The sequence below is a fragment of the Prionailurus bengalensis genome, chromosome B3 (assembly GCF_016509475.1).
Source record: "Prionailurus bengalensis isolate Pbe53 chromosome B3, Fcat_Pben_1.1_paternal_pri, whole genome shotgun sequence".
Lineage (NCBI taxonomy): Eukaryota > Metazoa > Chordata > Mammalia > Carnivora > Felidae > Prionailurus > Prionailurus bengalensis.
The window spans coordinates 130382905-130409414 of NC_057355.1; the positions used below are offsets into that span (position 1 = coordinate 130382905).

At 40.0% G+C, this 26510-nt stretch overlaps 1 long non-coding RNA gene across 1 annotated transcript; it reads right to left on the reverse strand.

Moving 5' to 3' along the window:
• Positions 1–673: 673 nt before the first annotated feature.
• On the reverse strand, positions 674–21327 carry LOC122467975. Its single transcript, XR_006293117.1, has 4 exons — positions 21126–21327; positions 19769–19972; positions 817–890; positions 674–739 (listed from the first exon to the last, which is right to left on the reverse strand). It is a non-coding gene; the product is annotated as an uncharacterized LOC122467975 (long non-coding RNA).
• Between the last annotated feature and the right edge of the window lie 5183 nt (positions 21328–26510).

Consider the following 26510-nt stretch of genomic DNA (forward strand, 5'->3'; position numbering starts at 1 on the left):
AACAGATCTTTTCTCAATCAAGTCTCCAGATGATGACACAGCTCAGTCAACATCTTGATTTTAGCGTTGTGAAACCATGAGTAGAGAACCAAGTAAGGTTGCTCAGACTCCTGACTACAGGACCTGTGTGGTAATAAATGTGTGGGGTTTTAAGCTCATAAGCTTGTAGTAACTTATTACGAAGCATCAAAAACTGATCCACAAGGGTTCAGGAATTTAAAAGTGGTTGCTGAGTGGGGCACCTGAATGGTTCAGTTGACTGAGCATCCAACTTCAGCTCAGGTCATGATCTCATGGTTTGTGAGTTCAAGCCTCACGTTGGGCTCTGTGCTGACAGCTCAGAGCCCTCAGCCTGCTTCAGATTCTGTGTCTCCCTCTCTCTCTGCCCCTCCCCTGCTCATGCTCTGTCTCTGTCTCTCTAAAAATAAATAAACATTAAAAAAAATTTTTAAGTGGTTGCTGAACAAAGGCAAGATTTTAGGGTATCAGATGTGTTCTCTGCTATCTGGGCCAAAGAAAATTTGATGAAGAATACTGAAAAAATTCTGAATTTAGTGTTTCTGAGAATCTGAAGATCTAAATGGTGTTTTAGATGTGTCTACTTATTTGACTCACAATATCATTTATGTAAATTTTACATTCTCATTCTCATCCTCTAAACCTGTCTTATTATTTATCTTTTGTATACTCACTAAACTGTGTAATTCATTTGTTTCTCGATTGTAAAATGCACCACCATCTGGATGAAAACAGAAAAGAAAATCACCGATTTGGAGAGCTTCAAATATATAGATGTTTAGTGTTGAATAAACTAACATTCTGGATGGTTGACTGGCTTGAATTTGCTTTTATTTGGATGTTTTGAGACCATGCAGATATACCACTCGAATCTGTAGTTAATGATAAGAAGCCAGATTTGTCTGTTAGTGACGACAATATGTAATATGATAACATGAATTATAAACTGTCTAAGCCTGTGTCTATGTGTCTTTGATAAAATGTTTCTACCTTTTCCCCTACATCAGAGTTTAATATATTCTTTTTCTGAATGATTTTTTAAATGTTTATTTTTGAGAGAGAGAGAGAGAGAGAATGAGAGAATGAGTGGGGGAAGGGCAGAGAGAGGAGGAGACACAGAACTGAAGCAGGCTCCAGGCTCTGAGCTATCAGCCCAGAGACTGATGCGGGGCTTGAACTCACCAGCAGGGAGATCACGACTGAACTGAAGTCGGACACTTAACCGACGAAACCATCCAGGTGCCCCGAGGGTTTAATATATTCTTGAAGTGAATGATAACAAAACTTACAGACTTTCAGATACTTCAAATTACATTTCTACTTGGCTTCCCTTAAATAGAACTTCTTCTTTCTTTCTCTCTTTTCCACTGGACCTCAGTTTCACTCATTTGTAAATGCCCAGTTTTGTTGGCTGTGGTATATTATCATAGAATCAAAAATAAAGAAAAAACTGGAGGTTCAAGTTGGCAGAATAAGGAAAGCCTCCTCAATGCCCATTACATTGAGGAGGGCACCTGTTGGGATGAGCATTGGGTGTTGTATGGAAACCGATTTGACAATAAATTTCATATTAAAAAAAAGAAAAGAAAGCCTTACTGTGTTTGTGGGAGGAGATAAGCTTAGGATCTTTCTACACCACCTTCTTGAAGCGCTGTCCCTGAATAGACAAAGTCTTGTTGGCTCTAGAGTGGAAAATTCTGCTCTGGTAGGATAGATCCTGTCTTTGATAATCAGAAATATAATTAAGTGCTTACATGTGTATTGATTTATTGAGGAAGTGACTCTGAGGATTTACTGGTCACTGAAAATAATTCACAGATAGTAACACAAAATCTGCCTTCACATTTTTTCAGTGAAGTGGATGAGACAGTGTTTTTTCATAAATAATTATAATTTAAGTGAATGTGATAACATTTTCCTTCTAGAGGTACAGAGACTGTGGCATTTCAAAAAAAAAAAAAGAAAAGAAAGAAAGATGGGCAAGAGGGTTGCTACTTGGAAGGGTAGTTGTCAACCAATTTTAAAATTTAGTTTATTTTGAATACTTGATGTCTGAATCTCTGTGGCGTATAGGAAAATATTTTAATTGTATTGAGCACTGGAAGTTGTATATATATTTTAACACCGAAAATTCTTAACCACTTAAATGAATTTTTAGGTTGCACCTTTATACTTTTATCTGATGAATAGAGTAAATGATCAGTTGCATTGCTGGAAAATTGTGTTTTGGGAGGACTGCCTTCCAGACAACCAACATTGGTATGTCCTAGAAATATAAGACAATTGCTTCTAGGAATTTGATGGTGGCAAAAGGAAGGGGTGAAATTTCCTGGATTTGGTATTTCTATATTAGTCTCTAAATGTATTACCCTTTGAGGTATTTCTCATTACAAATAAATACTACTGTCTCACTATCACGAGTAACACTTTTTCATGCAATGGTAATACTTGAGTTTTCAAGTGCTTCCATATTTGTTATTCCAAGAAGACATGATCTCCTCTAGGAGGAGAGAAACATTTTTGTTTTTGTTTCTGCTGAAGGTCACCTTGGGCGATTGAAAAGGAAAGCATTCCTATGCATCCAGATTCATTTATTTTTTGGCTTGAATTTGTAGCAGAGAAAAAGCACCAATTCCCCACTGTTTCCTGTTCGTAGCAGGTCCAGCTGCCAGTGGGTGGTCTGTACACTTAGGAGAGTAGAGCCTCGTCATGGATAGAGAGAGAGGTTGCCCATGGTCTTCCAACTTTGGGCTCCTCAGCTGGAATTGCTCATATTTGGCACAAACTTTAAGGAGAGACTCTAGTTTGAAAAACTCTTCGCTTTAATTAATGATTGCGTCTCAATCTTACTCTAATTTCCCCTTGTTTAAAGCTACACTTACATTTACATATTGCTTTTTAACATTGGTTTTATTGTGACATTGCCTTGAGATAACACTTCTATAAAGAAACGGAAATTATATTTATTTGTTGTTTCAGGTAAAGCTGAATGGCTTTTGTTTGAGTTAATGGATAGTTTGGTATCTTATAGTTTATAGAACATGGAAATGAAAGGACAGTCATTGCAACTTAAAAAATAGATTAAAAATTTCAAGTCCAATCTATATAACTTAGAGGCCATAATGTTGAATTTATGTTAAATTAGCAATGTGAAAAATGTAAATGTTATACCTTTCTGCTTAGGTTACATATTTCAAATACCAACTTTCTTTCAGGAGATAAATGGATATATTCTTGTCTTTGTGCTATTTTGTTTTTAACGAAACTTCTATCTCCAGTACTATTTCATTTAGCAATTTTTTTCAGATATTTTGTGTTCCAGAAATTGTGCTATGTCTTGGGTATTCAGAGATAAATATCATGCACCTAGTAGTCACAAACCAATGGAGGAAAATAGTGTCATCTAATAGCAACGAAATGAAGGAAGTAGAATGATCTGCTTTAATTTACGTTTTATGCTGACGTCGAAATGCGAAAGGATGGCTCACTTACTGGCAGTTAATCATGTTCAGTCAACTTATATTGGTTGGTAGCCCTTTGGTGTCTGGCTGACCATACGTGAGTTATTATTATCGATGAGAGGTTGTGGGCTCCACAGTCACATGGGCTGAGTGTGAATGCCAGCTTTGCCCTTCTTAACTCTGTGACCTCAGGCAAAAGAGGAAGCCCCTAGTGCTGCATGGCTCCATTGCAACAGGAGGAGAATAATCATATCCGCCTACTGGATTGTGAGGAGTAACAAAACGATATGTAGAAATCACCTAGGACACTGCGTTAAGTATTACTACTGAACATGCATCATGGGTTTAGAACTGCAAATTCCACATAATATCACAAGTGACAAACTTTTTAAACAAGTCCCTGGGTCATAGGCAAGTAGAATATTTTGATAAATGCAAGATAACCCATCTGAAATATAAAATTAGATGCAAGTACCCAGCGTTAGGTGAAATTGCAGTAACCAATAGGAAAACTACCACGTTATCAATGATGAGAAAAATGAATCGAGTGTGACATAAACTTATAGGAATGTTTTTTCTACGCTTGAAATCATGGCCTTTGGTAGGTTCCTTCAGCAATCTTGTTTAATATGCACAGGGTCCTGTAAAATTTAAATGATCTCCCCATTTTGTAGGTAAGTATACTAAGGTCTGTGCCATTTAAGTGAATTGCTCACAGTTATAAATCTAACAATATGCAGTTTCTGGATTTGAAATCATGACTTTTGACTCTGAAGCCTGGCAATTAACCATTTCTTATCTCCTTCAGGGCGGTTGAGCCTCGGGTTCTCTGGCCTAAACTAGTTCACGTAGCCTAAATGATAATGGGACTGGTCTACTCTCAGTATACTAGTGACCTTTGGGGATGCATTAGGTTGCAGTAACAGACTACTCCCTCAAAATCTTGATGGCTTTAAGGACAAGGGAAAGAAGCACTGTTCCCTAGAGCAATGTACTATGACAAAATGGCAAAGGGACAAGGGAACGGTTTTCTTTCATCAGTTTCTAGAGTTTGAAATGTCTCATCAATCTTTATGTGAATCTACAAAGAAAAATGTTTCCTGCATGGATTTTGAATAGAAGGGCAACATTAACATTTCTTTTGGGAAAAATCCTGCTACTGCTCGCTGCTTTCAGTACTGATGACCGCTGCCTACTGTCCCCTTCCTGTGCCTTCAGGCTTAGCCTGTATGTGGACTGAAAGTTTGTTTCCCACCAAACTCATATGTTGAAACCCAATCTAACCACCACATTCTTTTTTTTAAGGAGATATCTTTTTATTATTATGTTTATAGATATATGATATATATTATAATATATAATATAATATAATATAATATATACACATATATTTCAGAGAGAGAGAGAGAGCAAGCTGGGGAGGGACAGAGAGAGGGAGAGAGAAATCTCAAGCAGGCTCTGCACCATCAGCTCAGAGCCCAACATGGGGCTCGAACTCACGAACTGTGAGATGAGGACATGAGCCGAAACCAAGAGTCAGAATCCCCTGACCCAATGCCTGTGAATCTACCTCTAGTCCTGCAGTGTTCTTCCCTAATTGGCCTCCTAAAGGACCTGAGAAATGACCATTGTCAGAACCTGGGAGGGGCAGATGCATGAGCACAGACGAAACTTAGAATCTAGCAGATGGACATCCACACACAGGCACAGGTGATCCTTTATGCTGAGTATCAGAACCTGGGCTGGGAAGGGAAAAGCCAAGGTCCAGGATCTCCGGTCGTCCTCTTGCCTTGGGCCTGACAATTTTTAAAGGTGGGCCTCACAGGAGAGGAAGAGAAAAAGGGGGTAGGTGAGAGGAGGGAGATGCACGAAGTACACTTGTAATTTCAGGTCCATGAAATTGCCTTTCTCTTTCTTAGGGAAAAGAGAACTGAATCCTCTGTGAAGAACTTGATAGGGTCATATCAGGGAGTTTCTGTGGCTTAATTATGCTCTGATAGGAAGAAAGCACACGCAGGCACAGTGAACAAAGAGAGAGAAGCCGAACGTTGAGATGATTATAATTGCTACTGGGAAACCAAAACTGCTGTTGTATCTTAAAAAACAGAGCAAAACAAAACTGTCCAGTTCCATGAGCCTTTAGATGTGACTACTGAGGCAGCTGTATATTTCCATCCTCCCCAGTGTATCCTTACAATTAACGCTAATTCCCTGGGGCTCCATTCTGGTCCTTGCAAACTACAAGGGCTGAACTAGGGGAATAATTATCCCCAGCACCACTGCCACCTTCCTCATGCCTACAGAGACCCACAGCTAAGATGTTATCAGAGATCCCTCTGTGGGGGTTTGAGGTTTGCAAAATCAAAGCACTTTAGCAAACTACAAATCTGCCCCCTGTTCTCTTCAGCTGATAGGAGGCAAACGCTTTGAAAGCCTTTGACAGCTCTGCAGATGGAGAAACTGACCCCGGGGTGGGGGTGGGGGGGTGGAGTTTCACTGGCTTCAAGCAATGGTGGAGTCCAAGGCACCTGTTTGCTCCTACTTCCTCCACACCTGGACGTTCACGCTTCCTGACGGTACACGTTCAGTGAACCACCAACCTCTCCTTGGTCTATGTCAGATGTTTGGTAGAAAACACAGTTTCTGGTTGAAATCTTTCTTTTTCTGCCTTCTTCCCTGTCTTATTTTTCTTTTACTTTTTTTTTCCTTCTTTTTCCTTTATTTTATTTTTTCAGATGCTTTCTCAAAATGCTGAGAGGGTCAACTCATTGACCTTGCTGCACAGGCCCATCCTTCTCCTCCAGTCCTAATTTCTGACTCCTGTTGAGAGCTATTGTGTGAGGGCATTGCTCGGCTTCCATGCCTGCTGGATCCCCAGCCTTTCTTCTTAAACTGCCAACAGCACCAATTAGTACCACATGTGGTGTGAGTTTGCACAGTGGCCGTCGTAGCCAAGTCCTTAAAGTGTGGCCAAAATGCTAATTGGCCTATAGACAAGTTCTTGGGTGTGAGTTTAGGGGAAAAAGTTTGAGGACGGCAGCATAAATACAAGTCCTTTTATTCTCTGTAGCTCCTGGCATGCTTGACGCCTTTAAAGTGAAGTGTGCAACAGGACCCGGAGAGCTCTCCAAGAGGAAATATGAAGAAATACCGAAATGGAATAAAATTAGAAGAGTAAATCTCTTAAAAATTAGCTGGTGAGCTTTAAAGAAAGACAAGATGCGGGGCACCTGGGCAGCTCAGTCGGTTGAGCGACCGACTTCGGCTCAGGTCACGATCTCGCGGTTTGTGGGTTCGAGCCCCGCGTCGGGCTCTGGGCTGACAGCTCGGAGCCTGGAGCCTGCTTCACATTCTGTGTCTCCCTCTCTCTCTGCCCCTCCCATGATCATGCTCTGTCTCTCTCTGTCTCTCAATGATAAATAAGCAGAAAGAAAGAAAGACATATGCCTGCAGTTTTGAGCCTGTAACTGCTTATCATCACAACAGAAATCACGTAACTCTGTCCATCCAACAGCAAAGCAAGGACCACTTGCCCTCCCAACCCCTTGAATCTTTTGCCAGTTACAATAAATTTGTGTCAAGAACATTTGTGTGACCCTGTGCATCTAGTTCCGATTTCCCGGAGTGCTGCTTCTCTAGGAATGTGCTCTATCATCCCAAATTGTCGCAAAGCGTCTTGAGTTTATGGCCACATATTCTTTTGCTGTAGTTCTATCTTCATGCAGAGCTCAGGTCTGGGTCTGAAGTCCCTGGAGAGTGAACAAGAACCCTTGACAGGTCTCCTTCTTCATCTCTGCCCTAATCTGAGAAAATTAAATAAATTTGGGGGAGAGTAATGACATAATAAGTGGCCACTATTACATGCTACAGACTCTCTCAGGCACTTCATTATATAATTGATTTAATGATCAAATGATCCCTACAATGGAATTATTGTTTCTCCCAATATAAAGATAAAGAAAGTTCAATGAGGGAAGGAAATTTGTTCTAATTCATACAGCTACGAAGAGGTAAATCTCGTATGCAAACCTGGTTCTGTCTCCTTCACTAAATGATACTGTCACATAAAACATGAGTGATCATAGAGATTACCATTTATAAAACACTACGAAGTACCAGGAATAATGTTAAGTGCTTTACACACATTTTCACTAAGCCTTACTGTAAAACCAAGGGTATTACCTGCAAGGTAGGCACAGGCAAGTTAAATGAACTGCCCAAGGCCACACAGCTGAAATTTGCAAAAAGGAAGTAAAACATCTTTGCTCCTTTCATTGCACTAAACCTTCTACACCATTAAGAAGTCCCAGGTGCCTGGGTGTCTCAGTCGGTTGAGTGTCCAACACTCAATTTCGGCTCAGGTCATGATCCCAGGGTTGTGGGATCGAGTCCCACATTGGGATCGAATTCGCCTGTGTGGAATTCTCTTTCTCTCTCTTTGCCCCTCTTCCCCAGTCTGTTTCTGCCCCTCTCCCCCGCCTCACCATATAAAAAAATTATATTTAAGAGGCCCCAGTTGTCTGTGTGATACAATGGTCATTGGGTCTTCTTGACCTCTCAAGAGGAACAAGCAATATGGTTTTTCCTGGCACTGGGGAGTCAAATCCAAAGTCATCCTATCAATAGGCTATCTGAAAGTCACCAGTTCTGTGTGCTCACTCATAAACTCAGTTCTAACTTTCTCCTTGTGGGAGATCTGCCAATACCCCCTTCACGAACCCTGATAGGATGTCTCTTAAGCAGAATGCACTCAGCCCTTGAACATCGGTTTCCACAGTGCTCTGATATCCTGTTTCCCCAGGTTTCTCATTTGTATGAAATTGCTGTGCTAAATGGTGCCTCCAGGAGAGACTATCCCCATGCCCCTTTTCTACTTAGTGGAAGATTATGCCCATTAAATAACCATATATGGGCTCAACTTGTTACATCCCCTGCATCACTCAATGAGACATATTTGTAGTTGTGCTGGCCAACTGGCATTTTGGCCAAAACAGATTTATTTCTCTGTATTTCTTCTACTCACTACACAAACCAGTTGCCCAGATCATAGTTTGGGCTTGAACGAGGAAAGAAAAATCTTGCTGACCAGATCAACTAATTTTCCTAAGGTATCAAGTTTTCATCCCAAGATTAAAAATAATCATTCCTGATTCAGCTGGGTTTAGTCAGTGACCTGGGCTCTGTCTATATCCTATTACCAATGCCAAGCGGCACAAACCACAGCCTGTCTCAGTATTTGCATAGAAATCAACCCCAACCAAAGATTACGCAGTTTGGTTCGGGAAGAGCAATCCATTCCATTTACAAACATCTGTTGAAAAGGTCAGACACAGGCTGGCCAGTCCTTGGACTCTGATCTGGAGTCTACTTTGATTGTAAGTATTGCGTCCAAGGGAAATCAAAATTCAAAGTGAACCCAACTTCAGGCAGAAATCTCTGACAGTTAAGTCAAATTCTGTCCAAACTAAGATTTGACGGTCTTTTTCCAAAGGTGTTGGGCCAGAGAGACCAGTGAGATAATTTATTACTTTTATTCAATACATAGACGAACAGTAGAAAGTGTTTGGGGGGGGCACATGTGTGCATGTGTGTATTTCAGAGACAGACAGAAACATTACTGTTAGTTCTTAAATTCAGGATTTTGTTTCCTTTTCAGTAAGTCCATAAAGAAATTATTTTTAGGTAACCAATGCCCTGCTAGCAAAATATGGATCATTTGATTTAATTTTTTTTCATGGAAAGCTACGTTACTATCCAAGGTAATTTAAAATAAAGTCCCCCATAATAATGTTCAGTTTAAGCAATGAAGACAACAGAAACTATCAGTTTCCATTTCAGAGTATTGGACTGAAACATTCTTCCAACTTGGGGTCAGTGAACACATACTGTTATAATTCCTACAAGCCTGTGCCCCAAAGAGCTCATTTCCCTGATCTGATCTGACCAGCGATGTATCTGTCAGGGAAATTCATTACCAGTGCCCCAGCAATGCCAAATGAAGTGAACCGCTCTGCAGGGCACAGAGCACATGTACAAGAATCAGAACCTACTACTATTTATTGGCTTCTACGAGAAGTTTCCTTTTAGGATCCACAAATATGGCTTTAATTTAGTGGGGTTTGAGGTGGTGGGGAGGGATGAGGGGAAAGGAGGAGGGGAAGGTTCAGAATATTCTTTCTTATGTAAACGGAACAGCATGTTTCCATCCCAATTCTACTAACAGCAGAAAAACACCACTGTAGCAATCTTTCTTACTCGTATCATATTCCAGTCTGTGCATTTGGGCTTCAATGCGATGAGGGCTGCATCCAGAGTGGGCCTTGGGAAAGGCGCCTCAGGTTGGCTGGGAAAGAGCATCTACCATCTACCTCTTTATTTTTACCATCGTCATTGTTGTGCTAATGACAATCTGTGGCAACTGCCTGGTCAGTCAAAGTGAAGAGATAGGATCTGTTTCAGGCTATGCTTGGGTTTCCATGGGTGCTTGTCAGGATGGTGTGAAGTCTTCTGCCTTAATCAGAATTTTAGCACAGGGAGCATTTGTTGGGTTTGTATCCAAACGGTGATTTGAAGTTCAATGTGCTACAAGAGTGTGGTAGATTAAAACTAGTTGCAAAGTCCTTGAGGGATGGCGTCTAATTCTACTCCCCTTGGATTGGCCAACATGACTTATTCCACTAATAGGGTGTAAAGGAAGTGGCAGTTGGATATTCCGTTTAGGGTGTATGAAGTGTGGGCCATTTGGTCTCTTGAAATGTTCCCAGGTCTCTTGAAATGCTCCCCCTGTTAGCCCTGAGCTGCCATACAAGAAGTTTACAAATCCCCACCCCAAACCAAGACACCATCAACTTGTTGGCTTACAGGTCAACATTCTCAACTGAGTCTAGCATCTGGGTCATTCAGAGATGGGTCTATTAAGGTGGGGGCTCTGAAGATGCCAGAGATGGTGTGTACCCCCTGGACCAGTCTATCTACTTCCTGAAAATCATGCAGGTGACACTTGGAGCAAGAACAGTTTTCCAAGTACCTGTCAACTGGAGAACTATGAGAACTAGTAATAAATTATTGTTTTCAGCTTTTAATTTGGGATAATGCTTGTTAAGTAGAAAGGAACAACTGAACTAAGCTTGATTCAAAAATAGAAGCACACTACTTTATATGCTAGAATGGTGGTCTAGTTTTTATCTTTTTTTGTGTGCATGTTTTTATCCTTTACATCTCAGATCAATTGTCATTCCCTCTTAAAGTCTGTCTCTAGCCTTGCTCAGGACAGATTAGATTCTCCTTCTCCTTACTGAGTCCTCCTTTCTCAAATTCAGTTCTCTGAGGAGAGGTAATTTTTAAATTGATTGACCATTTATTCTTCACATAGGAAACACTTGCTGCACACCTAGCAAGTACGAGTCATTTTGTTCCCTACTGGAAAAATTGGGGAGTATCTCATTGTTCTCTTTTGCACTCCTTGAACCTAGCACACCTGTGGGTGCAGCTTGGTACCCATCAGTTTTTCCTAAATTCAAACTGTGGACATCTTCTTTTCATTTATCCTCTTTTGTCTTTGATAGATCTGAATCGCTGCTTATTATTGTGTGGTAGAGATCATGAACATGGATAGCAGCAAATAAAACCAAGTTCAAATCCTGACTTGACCAAAGACAAGGCATGTAACTGAAGGGAAACTTGGCTTGTGCTTCTTTCATGCTAAAAGTTACTTGATGAAGCCAGAGGCCTTGGGGTTAAACCACATTCTCACCACATGGCCGCCCATCTTCAGTTTCACCAGTAGTAAAGTGGGAGCCATATTATGTGACTTCTGCATAGTTATGAACACTAACTACATTAATATGTACAAAGTGGCTTAAAAGAGTGCCCTTTACATAGTAAGCACTGGAGAAATATTTGTTAAACAAAATTATTTAAAAATGTATTGCTTAGAATAGCATCTAGTATAGGATGATAATGATTAGAATCATTTTTTCTCATATCATAGTCTCTTATTTTTTTTCCATCTTGAGCCTCTTGGCTCAACCTAAGTAAGTTATTAATGTATGTATGATTTTGAAAATAATTTGGTTTCCATACTATAGGGAAAATGTATGTAAACCCAGTTCTTTGTTAATCAAAGCACATACCTGTTAATCCAGGATTGGCTCATGTGAGAAGGCTCTCAAATAGGTAAGAGTCCAATGATTTTGATTCTCTCTCTCTCTCTCTCTTATTTTTTAAATCACTTCATTTATTGTTGGCTTGCAAATCTAATACTTTTGAATGGCAATGAAGTGATACTTGGTTAAATTTTAACCAATGCATTTACTCTGTAATTTCTTCCTTGAGTATTATTTCAATTACTTGCATATATTTTTAATTTTTTTTTTAACAAATGTTTTATTTATTTATTTTTGGGAGACAGAGAGAGAGAGAGAGAGAGAATGTATTCATGGGCCAGTGGGAGAGGGACAGAGAGACAGAGGGAGAGAAAGAATCCGAAGCAGGCTTCAGGCTCTGAGCCATTGGCACAAGCCCAACATAGGGCTCAAGCTCACAAACCATGAGATTAGGACCTGAGCCAAAGTTGGATGCTTAACCGACTGAGCCACCCAGGTGCCCCAATCACTTTTTATTTGAATCACTGTATAGAGGAGAGAGTCAGGGGGAAGGGAAAAAACAAGGAAGATAGGAAAACAGAAAAGGCAGACATGTTATAGGTTATACGATTCAACATCATTGGCTCCAAATAATTTCTATTTCACATGAATCTTTGTACTAAAGTCACAGAAGTTTAGTGATATTAACCTGATAATATATTCTTTAACCTGAATAAATATAGGAGTAGGAAGGTCTGATTTTTACAATTACTTATGGGTAGTAGATACCCTTAGAACTTTCCGTTACACTGGCAAATTATAGTCATTGTGTATAGCTATATAAGTATGGACATATACATAAATGTATACATTTATTTCTTTGCATATAACACTTACATTAAGTGTTTGATTTAAGTCAATCATGTCCCAGTAAAACCCAGCAGTCCATAGATGGGGAAACATAAGGGTTTTCAAAAAACTGTGTGTGTATCTAATTTCTAGTGGGACATCAACTAGTGATTGCCTTAAAAAAACAGGAAACAGAGACTAAATAATTACAAAGGCATGAAATTAAATAAAGCAACTAGTGAACATTATGTAAAACAAATCTTAAAAGGGATGGGGATGCATATAATGAGTGAGGAATTAGGAGCTCTTCCTCTGCTTCTACTCTGTAAATTCCTTCCCAACTGTTGCTTCTCTCCTACAGAACCTCCCACCCTGTTCTCTAACTGTCCATAATCTTGACTTTTCTGATGAGACTCTGGCTTCCTCAAGATATTAATCTCTACGTGACTGTCATTGGTTTCAACTACATTGTGCTGACATGATTTGTTTGCCTGACTGCCTTCTCCACTTGTCTATGAGCTTCTGGAGGGCTTCAAGTGCATCTGTCTTCTCCCCGGCTTATTATCTCAGGTCTAGCATGTGTCACAGAATGTCAAGCGGAACTTGCCTTCATATCTCAATTTACCTAATAACCCCAAGCTTCAGAAAACAGGTGACCAGAAATCCTGTGCTATAATGATAGCTGCTACCTACATCTCTGTAAGATTTAATAACAGTTGGGCAAACTGGTCCTCTGACTACCGATACACTTACCCACCTCCATTATGTATAAGAAAAGGCTAGACATTTTAAAAAGTGTTTTTTTTCTTTGTTTAATGAAAACACATAGAAGAAGAAAGGGCTGTGGTAGTTCTATCATCTAAAGTTGAAGGAAACAACCAGATATTTCTCCCTCCTCCTTCTCCTGCCCCCACCACGCAAAATAAGGAGAACACCAGAAGTACCACCCATGCGCACTTGAGATTTTTTTTTCAAAATGGTGCGTAACGTCTCATACCCATGTAGACTCTGGCTGAAATATAGGCTGGTCCCATACTGTTACAGCAGCAGGCAAAACATGGGCGAGTTCTCAGAATCTGACATTTACCTATGAAAAGGCTTGTGCTTCCTTTTTGCCTGAAAAAGCTAGAAGGAAGGAGGGTATCTGAACCTGGAAAGCTGGATGTGAGGATAGATCTGCAACAGGGACAACAATTTTTACTGTTTATAAAAGCAAGAAGAGCTCTTTGGGATACTTTGGGAAGGGACGTGGGCTTTGATTCCCCAGTGGGCCAAAAAGATTTTAGCAGGAAGATGCTCTGGGTGCATTGTCTGGGTCAGGATATGAGGGAGTTACACAACATCAACCATAGTCCATTACTTTGTCAGGAAAAAGTGGAATCCAGTCATTGGAAGGGAAGTGGAGTAGGCAGTGCCTGGGAAAAATGTGCTACATGAAATCTATGATCAAGGGTTAGTATTTTTACAGCTGTCATGGCAGAGGGTACCAATCACCCAAGGCTTTGTGCTCAAGACTTTACTCTTTTGCTTGTAATTCTACTCCTAATCTAGAAGAGCCGCGGCATTGGAAGACGAAGTCACAAGGGTGGGGGAAAGGCAATGGAAAAATTTGGTAGTACTAGACATTTTATTCAAAAACATCTAGTTTTAAGTGCATATTTTGATGATTTTTTGAAAAATGCATACATCTGTGTACCCATCACAAAATCAAAATATAGACCATGGTAATCATCTTGAGAAGTTCCTTGGTGCCCTTGACAGGCTTTTGCTTGCTAGTCTCCACTCCTGGCCTTAGGCAACCACTGATTTACTTTCTGTTGCTATAGATTAGTTTTTTTTTATTCAAATTTCAAATAAATAGGATGACAGAGTGTGTGCTTTTGTGTTTTGTTTCATTCAGGTTCTTTTTTGAGATTTATGAACACTGTTGATGTATCAGTAGTTTCTTCCCTTTTTAATTCTAGAATTCAGTGGAATTCTAATGTTGGGATAGGCCACAATTTGTTCATTCACCTGTTGATGCACGTCTGGGTCATTTCCAGTTTGGGGCTATATTGAATGAAACTGTTATGTACAGTGGAAACTTTGTGTAAACTTTAAGTTTTTATTTTCCTGGGTAAATACCTAAGATTTTCTGAGTTGTATGGTATGTATATGCATTTAAATTATAGGAAAATGTAAGACTATTTTCCAAGTTGTATCAGTTTACAATCTCACCAGCAAACATATGAGAGTTCTATTTGTGCCACATCCTTATCAAATCTTGATATTGTAGGTGTTTTTAACAATACCTAAAAAGGGTTAGTATCCAAAATATACAACGAATTTATACAACTCAATACCCCCAAAATAAGTAATCCAATTAAAAATGAGTGGAAAGCATGAACAAACATTTCTCCAAAGAAGACATACAGATGGCCAACATATACATGAAAAGATGCTCAATGTAATTCATCATTAGAGAAATGCAAATCAGAAATACAGTGAGATAGCACCTCATACCTGTCAGAATGGCTAGAATCAAAAAGCACAAGAAAAGAAACAACAACTGTAGGCTAGGATGTGGACAAAAAAGAACTCTCATGCACTGTTGGTAGAAATGCAAAATGATGCAGCCACTGTGGAAAATGGTATGAAGTTCCCTCAAAATGTTAAAAATAGAACTCACTACCCTATGATCCAAGAATCACACTACTTGGTATTTACCAAAAAAAAAAAATACAAAGACAGTAAATCAAAGGGATACATGCACTTCATGTTTATAACAGAATTTTTTACAACAGCCAAATTACAGAAGCAGCCAGAGTGCCCATTGATAGATGAATGGATAAAGAACAAGTGATGTGTGTGTGTGTGTGTGTGTGCGTGTGTGTGCATTTATTTATATGATGGGATATTATTCAACCATACAAAAGAATAAAATCTTGCCATTTTTAATGACATGGATGGAGCTAGGGAGTATAATGCTAAGTGAAATAAGTCAGTCAGAGAAAGACAAACATCATGTGATTTCAGTGATATGTGGAATTTAAGAAACACAAATGAGCAAAAGGAAAAAGGAGAGAGAGGGAGGACCAGAAAGTTAAACAGACAGACAAACCAAGAAACAGACTCTTAACTATAGAAAACAAGCTGATTGGTTACCAGAGGGCAGGTGGGAGGGGGACGGGTGAAATAGGTGATGGAGATTAAGGAGTGCTCTTGTCGGATGAATACTGCGTGATATATGGAAGTGTTGGATCGCGATATTGTACACCTGAAACTTATATAATGCTGTATGTTAACCACATTGAAATTAAAAAAAAATACAACAACATTACCTAAGTTATGACTAGTGGTATTTCATTGTTGGTTTACTGTTGACTATGAATTTTGAATTTCTTTATGTGTTTATTGCCATGAATGCATTTTCTTTTGGCAAATGTTCAAAGCTTGTGCCTTGTATTACCTTAATATTGAGTTATGTGAAGTTCGTATATATACTCAATACAAATCCTTTGTAAGACAAATGTTAACAAATATTTTTTTTTCCCAATCCTATTGAAAGACTATCTTTTCCTCATCTGGGCACCTCTGACAAATATGAATTAACTATATACAAATGGGTGTATTTCTGAACTATCTATGTATACATTTATCCTTATACAGATACCATAAGGTCCTGGGTCCTGTAAGATTATATGAGTTTTATAATCAGGTACTCTCAGTTCTACAGTTTTGCTCTACTTTATCAAAATTATTTGACTATGCCTTGTCTTCTGCACTTTCATATACATTTCAAACCACGTTCCTAATTTCTACAAAAAAAATCTGCTGCCATTCTATTCAGATTATGTTGAGTGTGTTAAAACAATTCGTGGAGAATCGACACCTATTGACTCTTCCAACCCATTGGCAGAGAATGGTTCTTTGTGTAACTGTACTCTTAAAAATTTCAGTTGTGGGGCACCTGGGTGGCTCAGTCAGTTGAACGTCCGAACTCTTAATTTCAGCTCAGGTCATGATCCTAGTGTCATGGGATCGAGCCCTGCAACAGGCTCTATGTGAAATGTGGAGACTGCTTGAGATGCTCTCTCTCCCTCTGCCCCTCTGCCCCCCTCATGCCCCTGGTCTCTCTAAAATAAAATAGAAGATTAAAAAAGAAGTTTCTCTCTCTGATGTTTTATAGTTTTATTCTCTATCACTTACACATATCTTATTAAATTTTACCTTAATTATTTCATATTTTTGAAGCTATTGTAAATGGTAATAATTTGTAAGGATGGATTTCTAATATTTATTTGCTGGTAAATAGGAATACAATTGAAATTTGTATATTGACCACATGTCCTGACTAGTCTCTAGTTATTTTTGTAGATTCTTTAGAATTTTCTGCATAGACCATCAAGTCTTCAGTCTATAGAAACAGTATTACTCCATATTTTGTAATCTCTAGTTTCCTTTTTTTTTTCTTAACTCATTTCACTAGCGGGACCTCTACCTGAATAAAAGTGGTAAGAATACTTGTTTCCCATTTACAATATTACTTGTAAGTCTTATATAGATTTCCTTTAAAGGTTGAGGAACTCTCTCTTTATTCCTAATTGTTGAGAGTTATTATCATAAATTGGTATTGAGTTTTGTCAAGTGTTTCTTTTCTCTCCATTGATTAATCACAGTGGATTTTATTTTGCATCAGCTAATGTGTATTAAATTAATTTTTGAATATAAAATAATCCTTGCATTCCTGGGATAAATCCCATTTGTGCCTGGTATAAGATTCTTTTTATATAAAATTGGATTTAATCAGCTAATATTTTGTTAAGAATTTTGTTTATGAAGGATTTTAATTTCTAGTTTTCTTTTCTTGAAATATCTTTATGCCTCCATATCAGTGTAATACTGCCATTATAAAATGAGTTAGGAAATGATAACTCTTTATATCATGAAAGAGGTGGTGTAGGAATGACAATTTTTTCTGCCTTATATGTTTGAGATAAATGACAAGACATGTTATCCAGGACTACAGCTTATTGACATAGCTGCCAAGTTCCAGAAAAATCTCAGGGAAGTGTCCAGGCATGGTTAGTGTGGCTACGGGATGGGGTGGTGGAGAGGTTGGCATTTCTCTGACCAGGTGGAAGGCAGGGAAACAGCAACTTCACCATAAGTCTTGCCCTCAGGCAGTGCCTGCATGGAGTCCAGGGGTTCAAAGTGCTCACTCCCTTATAGACTGGATGATTCAAGCCTGAAAGAAAACTTGTCTTGATCTCCCTGGGCACATGAGACCCTGGAAATCTATAGAAGAAGTACAAAAAATTCTAGGGAGTTAAGAATAAGACAGACTCTATGCCCCTTGAAGACCCTCATCAAGCCATATTCATTGCAAGGATGAAAGACAAGATAGTCCAGTCCACCTTAGTACCTGATATGGGACACTACATTCAAGCTGAGCCTAGTCAGGGGACACAACATTTATGATGTGTTGGGCAATCCATTGGAGATATGGAAGAAACTGACAAATCCTGGAATGGGTACAGGCTGTGCGACAGATCTGAGACAGAGAGGGAACTCAGAAGCCAAAAGGCTATCCCAATTGGTCATCCAGGGCCCAGGAAAAGCAACCCAGAGGTGAATGTGGTTTGACCTTGTGCTGCTGAGGCCCCACCTGAGAAGACAGACTTACAATTTGACATTGGGTTGTCCAGCCTGTGGAAAGCCTTAATACCTCAACAACAGCTCAGACCTGCCCCTCCTGCCCCCACCATCCTTGATGCCCCACCTGCTCCAGCAGAGGTCTCAAGATACCATCCTATTCAGGATGAGTGCCTCTCATGCCCCAGGTATAGGATACAGGCCAAGATACCTTCAGGTGGAGGCTGTTGAAGGCGATTGGAGGCCCATGTTGTGCTCACTATTCACTGGTCTCCCAGAAATAAATGAAGGTGATGGCTCCGGTGGATACTGAAGCTGCATGTACTCTAATACACGATAGCTGTCAGAAGTTTTGGGGGCCCCTCAACATATTTGAGAATTATGAAAGGCAAATGTTTGGTCGGGAAGATCCGTTTGATATTGCAAATTAGGCACTCTCCTCTGCCTATGAGAATACTAAATTACCTCTCCAATACCAGAGAATATATTGGGCACGGAAATCCTACAAGGTCAAACTCTGCAAACTTCTATCAATGAATTCCACCTCTGGGTTAGAGTAATCAAACCAGTCCTGAAAGGGGACACCAAATGGGCACAGGTAAGGTTTCCCACCCCTGCAAACAGTGGTGCCTGGGAGACGTAAGAAAGTAGGAGACACCATCCAAGAACTGCACCAAATGGGTATTGTATACCCTTCCCAGAGTGCTTTCAATAGACTGATATGGCCAGTAAAAAATAACATTTGTGTTTTAAACAACACAATGAGGCAACTTCCAAATGAGTCTGGGACCAACCACTGCAATTCTTAACAAATGAAGGATTAGCAAATTGATTATATTGGCCTTCTCCCTCTGAGTGAGGGTTCTAAACATGCCTCGGATTGTGTGGACACTATATCTGGCCTAACTCAAGCTTTCCCCTGTCATCATGCAATCAGGCTGCCCCCAGCAGGGAATTAGAGAATCCCAGTACCATGTACAGATACCCTCACTGAATAGACACTTATCAGAGGGCACATATCAAAGGTCATGAGAGGCAAAACTGTGCAACGGAACATGGTATTGAATAGAGGTTCCATCAGCCCTATCATCCTAAAGCAGCAGGTTAAATTATGAACAGGTAAACCCACTTTGGCCAGGTAGACTAAGGTACTATCCCAGGTTTTAATACCTTTGAAGGATCAACAGTAGACTCTGTTTCTCCTTATATCAGACTGGACGCCTCTGTCCAAACACCCAACCCCTTAAAGATATGGAGTCACAGGAGACAGCCATCATCCTGCCTTTCAGCATGGGTCGCATACGGTGGTGCTGAGCACACAAGTCCCATCATACTGAGAAAGGAGCCATCTATTGGAATTTGTAATGGGATGCTCCACAAAAGTAGGTAAGTAACTTTGCACCTCTGAGTAAAGGAAAACTACTCAATCTCCATGAGGATCCCTCTGTCCTGCTGTAAGCAGGACCTGTTCAAAGGCATTAAATGTGGAATGGAGCATGTACCATTGGAAGAGGGGAGACGATGAGGGACCTGGTCTGGCACATCCAGCCCCCAGGCCGTCTCCTCACATCCGACAGTGGTGCCATCCCCAGCGAACATGTGTGGTATGCATGACGAGGTCAAACTCCCAAAGTTATGGCCACATTAACATCTAAAGATCAGACCACGAGTGCAATTCTTATAAAAGGAGGAGACCTTACCGTACGAGTTCCTACTAAATACCTGTCTTTTCGATCTTGAAGTTCTGCTGCTCCTGTGGTGTCCAATCATGCGATGGGTTCCTGATGGAAATACCTTTCTGCAGTGGGTCCCCTTTCATGCCTGACAAACTAATCCAGATGTTGGCAGATGCCCCTCTCTCGCTTGTCAGGGTTGCTATGGTGGGCGTCAAGCATTTGCTTTAGGGCGTCAAGGCCCTAAAGCAGTCTAGTAAGGAAGAAGAAGCTAGGATTAGAACTCGTAATTCATCTGATATTACCTATAGTGATCCAGAAACCTGGCCCCTGGCACACGCTGGCCATGGGTATCTTTTACTGTCAATCAAACTACACAGGCTGTCCATCAAACTGCTGATAAGAAGTGCCCTAAAAATACCACCAGTAGAGCCATGGTGGCTATGCTCAGATTTGGAATGTGGTTCACCGTGGGTTATGGACATTGGAGCATCTGGGCACCCCTATGTTGGGAACAGAAAAATCACTTTCAACAGAATCAACCCACTTGTACCAAGGATACAGAATGGATATCACCGAAGCATGAAGTCATTCTGTCATAGTAAAGGATAGCAGCTGGTTTGGCACTGACTGGGTGGCCCCCAAACGTGACCCAATGTATGGCATAAATCTTTGCCCACGGGTGGTTGGGCCCTGGGTTTTCGCTGATGTAGAGAATTTGCCCTACAGTAACAACAATTTCCAGCCTCCCTCTCCCCAAGGCCAGATGGGCACGTTCTGTTTCCACTGGTAGGATCATTTGGCTGCCCTCTCTGTCCCCTCTGTTGGCCTGGAGGACATTAGAGCATGAAGAGAAGCCCTTATTAAACTCACCCAACTGGCCTTAAATGATAGCCAGCAGAACCTGTCTGTACTGAACAGCTTTTCTCCTTAGAGAACAGAATGGCCTTGAACATTATTACTGCATTGGAAGGAGGCACCCGTGTCTTTGGTTAAATTTTTATTTTGATGTGTATTTATTTTTGAGGTGGGTGGCTGGGGAGCAGAGAAGGGCAGAGAGAGAGAGAGGGAGACACAGAATCTGAAGCAGGGTCCAGGCTCCAAGCTGTCAGCCCAGAGCCTGATGTGGGAATCGAACCCTCGAACCACGAGATAATGGCCTGAGCTGAAGCGGGACACCTAACCGACCGAGCCACCCGGGCGCCCCAGCACCCATGTCTTTTTATCCCCAGTGCTGTACGTTCATACCTGATGAGTCTGCTAATATATCCACTTTATTAAATCACATGAATACGCATGGGAATACCCTGAGTTACCCCACCTCAGCATAGGGGACTTAAATCAGTGGTTTGGATCATGGAGCTCTTGGTAGAAAAAAAAATGTTACTTCTTTTAAAAATCGTTACCTTCATCTGTGGTTTCTCTTGCACGTGCCTCTATGGCTGCTGTGGTACCGGCCTCCAGGACAGCCACATAGTGGCCCCCGGAGCTGGCGAGGCTCCCTGCGGACTGCTCAGGGCACAGAGCAGAAGAGGGGCCGTGTGAGGTCCTGAGAGCCGGTCACGAGGGCGGAAATGTTACAGGAGGTCAGCCGGAGGACGTGACCGCCAGTTGGCCCCGGGGGCGTGGGGGGGGGGGGTGGTTCCACCCAGAGAATCAGAAGCTCCTTCCCTCCCTCCCACCCCTCTCCCCACACCCGCCCGGAAGGAACGCTCGGCCCATAGTTCCCATGGTGGGAGCCGTTTCCAAGGATGCAGCCTGGAGAAAGCAGTGTTTGCTGAGACCGTGGGGACCATCTACGTGGTGGCAAAACCCAGGTTAGGCTTTTATAGGAACTTCTAAGATTCCGATGGGCGGGTGTGGAAATGTGCTCGGCCTGTAGGCATGAAGACAAGCCTCCTAAATTCCCTTGCTGAAGGAACCTGCCAGCCAGCAATCTGGAGCTGCCCGCCTTCCTTCTTCCTTGTCTCCTTGCCCTTCCAGAATTGGGGCTAACTTCAGCTCTGAGTTGGCAAACCAACAGCGAAGCCTTTTGCATATGATTTTCATTGATTTGGTAGACATAAAGGAAGTTCTGTATTCCATTCTTTCACTCGTTTTGGCAATTGGGATCTTTTAAGGGGTTTGTCCGTGTAAACTACCAATTTGAAGTTAACGGCCTACTACTGTTGGTAATATTCTTTCTTATCCTTTCAGTGTTTGATGTCTGATAAATTTGCCCCTTTCCTTCTGGATGGCTGTGGGTTGTTTCTTGATCTGTCTAGCTGAAGCTTTCTCATTTTTGATTTTCGGTTTTTGATTTCATGACTTTTGTCTATTGCTTTTTTCAGGTTTCTGTTTCATCAGTTTATGCTCTTATCCTCATCACTTTTTTTTTTTAATACTTTGGATTTAATAATTGTATTTTTTTAAAGGCGGAAGCTTTTGTCATTGTTTTTATGTGTTGCTTCTTTTCTGGTGTAAATGTTTAAAGGTAATGAATGCGTCATTCTTTCATCACGGATTTAGTTACAGTCCATAGTTTTGATGTGCTGTGCTTTTCATTTTGCAGGTTTTAAAATATTCTCTGATTTTGCATATGATTTCTTTAAATGTTTATTTATTTTTGAGAGAGACGGCAATTGGGGGAGGGACGGAGAGAGGGGGACAGGATCCCAAACAGGCTCTGTGCTCATAGCTGCGAGCCTGACGTGGCGACTGAATTCAGGAAAAGTGAGATGGTGACCTGAGCTGAAGTCGGTGGCTCAACCGACTGAGCCACCCAGGTGCCCCTAGCTTGTGATATTTTTAAACTCATGTTTATGTATTGGACATATACCGCTTGAATTTCCAAATATTTGGGGAATTTCCAAATGCCTTTCTGTTATCGACTTCTCCTATAATTTTTTTTTTTTTTGCGGTTATGGGACATTCTACAGTTCAACTATGTTTCTATCTTGCTGAAAATTCCAAGTGCATCTATGAATGTGTAGTCTGCTGATGGTATGGAAATGTCAGCTGGGTCATGGTGATTGGTACTATTTAATATTTCATCTCCTTGCTCATTTTCTATCTACTGTGCTTTCAGCACAGTCTGCTTGGGATTCTCTCTCTTTCTCTCTCTGTTCCCCTCCCCTGCTCTCTCTCTCTCTCTGTCTGTCTCAAAATAAACAAACTTAAAAAAATTCTGTAAAACAACTTTCTTATAGGCAGCATTTTGCATTTTTATTTTTACTGGCAATCTTTGTATTTTAATTGAATGTGTAAACATTTGCATTTGATATAACTATCAAGAAGATTGTACTTAAATCTGTCACATTGCTTGTTCTTGTCCATTGATACCATCCATTTTTTTATTCCTTTTTCCATTTACCTGATTTTTTTTTTTTGATTCGTTAAGTGCATTTTACCATTCAGTGTTATTTCCACCATTTACTTCTTAGCTATACCCTTGTGTTTTCCCATGGTTGTCCTCAGGTTTATAATACTTCATTTAACTTAGCGCACTTGATTTTGATATTAAATGTTGCCATTTCATGTAACTTAATAGATCTTAACCATATGCTTCCATTTCCCCTCTTCCTTTCTCCTGTCTTTTACACAATTATACTGCTATGCATGTGTGGTAATCTCTGAAATGCATAGCTATTATTTTTGTTTGTTTGTTTATTTATTTATTTATTTATTTATTTATTAACGTTTATTTATTTTTGAGACAGAGAGAGACAGAGCATGAACGGGGAAAGGTCAGAGAGAGGGAGACACAGAATTTGAAACAGGCTCCAGGCCCTGAGCTGTCAGCACAGAGCCCGACGCGGGGCTCAAACTCACGGACCGTGAGATCATGACCTGAGCCGAAGTCGGCTGCTCAACCGACTGAGCCACCCAGGTGCCCCTATTATTTTTGTTTTACACAGTAAAAGATCTTTGAGAAAAATTGAACATGAGCGAACACTTTTAAATTTAGCCACATATTGGAGTGGCTGGGTAGTTCAGTCAGCTAAGCATCTGACTTTGGCTCAGGTCAAGATCGTGCAGTTCATGAGATCGAGCTCCACGTGGGGCTCTGTGCTGACAGCTCGGAGCCTGGAGCCTGCTTCGGATTCTGTCTCTCTCTCTCTCTCTGCCCCTTCCCTGCTCATGCTGTCTCTCTCTTTCTCTCTCAAAAATAAATAAACATTAAAATTGTATATATATTTTGTAATTTGGCAACATATTTAGCAAGTTAGAATTCTTCATCCCATTGTGTGTATAAATTCCCATTTTAACCTTCCCCTGAAGAACTTCTTTAACATTTTTTTGTACCGTCAAACAGTTGATGATAAATTATCTCAACGTTTGTTGTTTTGAAAAATTCTTTTATTTGTCCAAGCTAGTGATTGATATTTTCGCTTGGTAAAAAATTGTAGTTTCATAGTCTTCGTCTTTAATCATTTTAGAGGTGTCATAATATTTATTTTGGTTTGCATAGTATCTGATGAGAAGTTTGTGATTATGCTTATCTTTCTTTTTCCATATGTTCCTTATTTTTCCTGGTTGCCTTTATAATTTTTTTCTTTATCACTGCTTTTTAGTAATTTGCTTTTGATATACTTTTGAATGTGTGGATCTGTGTCTGTATTTATTCTGCTCTGGGTTCTTTGAGCTTTGACTTAAGTGTGTGGGTATTTTAAATCAAATTTTAAAAATGTTTATTATTTCTTCACATATGTCGGGATAGTTTGCTGTTGTTTCCTATTGCTATTATTGGAGTTGTTTTTGTCATTCATTGATCTCTCTCTCTCTCTCTCTCTCTCGGAACCCTAAGTACACATATCTTAAGCTATTTGATATATTTCTAATAATCTTTTAAATTCTGTTTATTTTCTTTCAGTTTTTTTTTCTTATTATGCTTATTACTAACCATTTCTATTGCTATGTTTTTAATATCAGTGGACTCTCCTTTTGGAGTTTTAATCTGCAGTGAATCTCATTCAGTGACATTTTCACTTCAGATATTTTACTTTTCATACCTAGAAATTCCAGCTGATATATTTTTTATATTTTCCACTTACATCTTCATTATGTTCATATTTTCCTTTAAATACTTGAATAGAGTTCTAATAGTTGTTTTAATGTTCTTGTTGGCTAATTCCATCATTTCTCATTTCTGTTATTGTAGTCAGTTACCAACAGCAACAATCATAGTGTTTAGAAGCGAAATAGGCAAGTAAAATGAATCCTCCTGCCATGGATATTTTAGGGGAAGAAATTCTAAAACTTTGGAACTAAAAGCAAACTACAGTGTTGAATATGAGTACTGGCTTTATTCTACCCTTTTATTTTTAACATTAATGAGTCAACTTCCACATTAATGAAAGTTGGCCATAGTTATCCCCCCAAAAAATATGAAACTAACTCTTAAAAAAATAACCCAAACTGATTTCATATTTCTTTTGCTCATGGATAAGATTTTCCTTTTTCTTTGCATGTCTATTCATTTTTGGATACTTGTTAGACATTTTGACATTATGTTGAGTATTTGGATTTTGTTTGTTTTTTTTTTTTCTTTAAGGATCACTGGGGTTTGATTTTGCAGCCAGTCACGTTACTGGCAGATCAATTTAATCCCTTTAATCCTATTTTGAAACTTTGTTAGTGCGTGGCAAGAGTAGCCTTTTATCCAGAGATAGACTCTGGTTTCTCTACTCTGGCTTGTGCGAACTCAAGTATTTCCCTTTCTGATGTGAATGTAGAGCATTGCTCAGCTTATGACTTTCTGCTCCTTCTTTGCTTATCTGTTGAAGTTTTACTTTTCACATCTGTGATCGCTTTGTGATGTGCCAAGTTTTCTAGACTAAACAAGACTAAACTACAATTCCCTCTGCAGTGTGTTTCCAGTTAGAATGGGCAACAAATGGAGGAAGCAGTCATCTTGCAGCATGAAAACATTTTCTCCCAGTTTACCCGTTAAACAGTAAACTGGGTGTTGCTGTAAAGATATTTTCCAGATGGGATTAAAATCATAATCAACTAACTTCCAGTCAATCAAAAGATGGTCATCTTAGACCTGATTTAATCAGATAGAGGTCTTTATTATTTATTTATGTATTTTTTTTAAGATTTTAATTTTAGTTTTTATTTGAGAGAGAAAGAGAGAGAGAGAGAGAGAGAGAGAGAGAGAGAATCCCAAGCAGGTTACACAGTGCAGAACCTGATGCAGGGCTTGATCCCACGATCCTGGGATCATGACTGAGCCAAAATCAAGAACTCCACCGACTGAGCCACCCAGGCACCCCTCAGACAGAAGCCTTTAGAAGAAGGTGTAGGCTTTCCTGAGGAGAGGGACTCCAAACAGCAGCTGGACCTGATAGTGCTTTCCCATTCCCCTGGATTTTCTCTTCCTAACTGTCCGCCTGTGGATTCAAGCTTCATCAAGCTCATAGAGTTCTAGCCTGCTCATGATCCCAATTCCTTGTAATAATTATATACAATTATTTAATCATGCATACTTATTATTATATTAATTAAACATAGGTATATATTGTATATATATATATATATATATATCCATATATATGTCTTGCAACAGCCTCATTTCACCAGCCCCAAAATTGCATAAGTCTATTTATTTATTTATTTCTTATGTTTATTTTTGAGAGAGAGAGAGAGAGAGAGAGAGAGAGAACGAGTCAGGGAGGGACAGAAAGAGAGGGAGACAGAGGATCTGAAGTTGGTTCTGCACTGACAGTGGAAAGTCCAATGTGGGGCTTGAACTTATGAACCATGAGATCATGACCTGAGCTGAAGTCAGACACTTAACAGACTGAGCC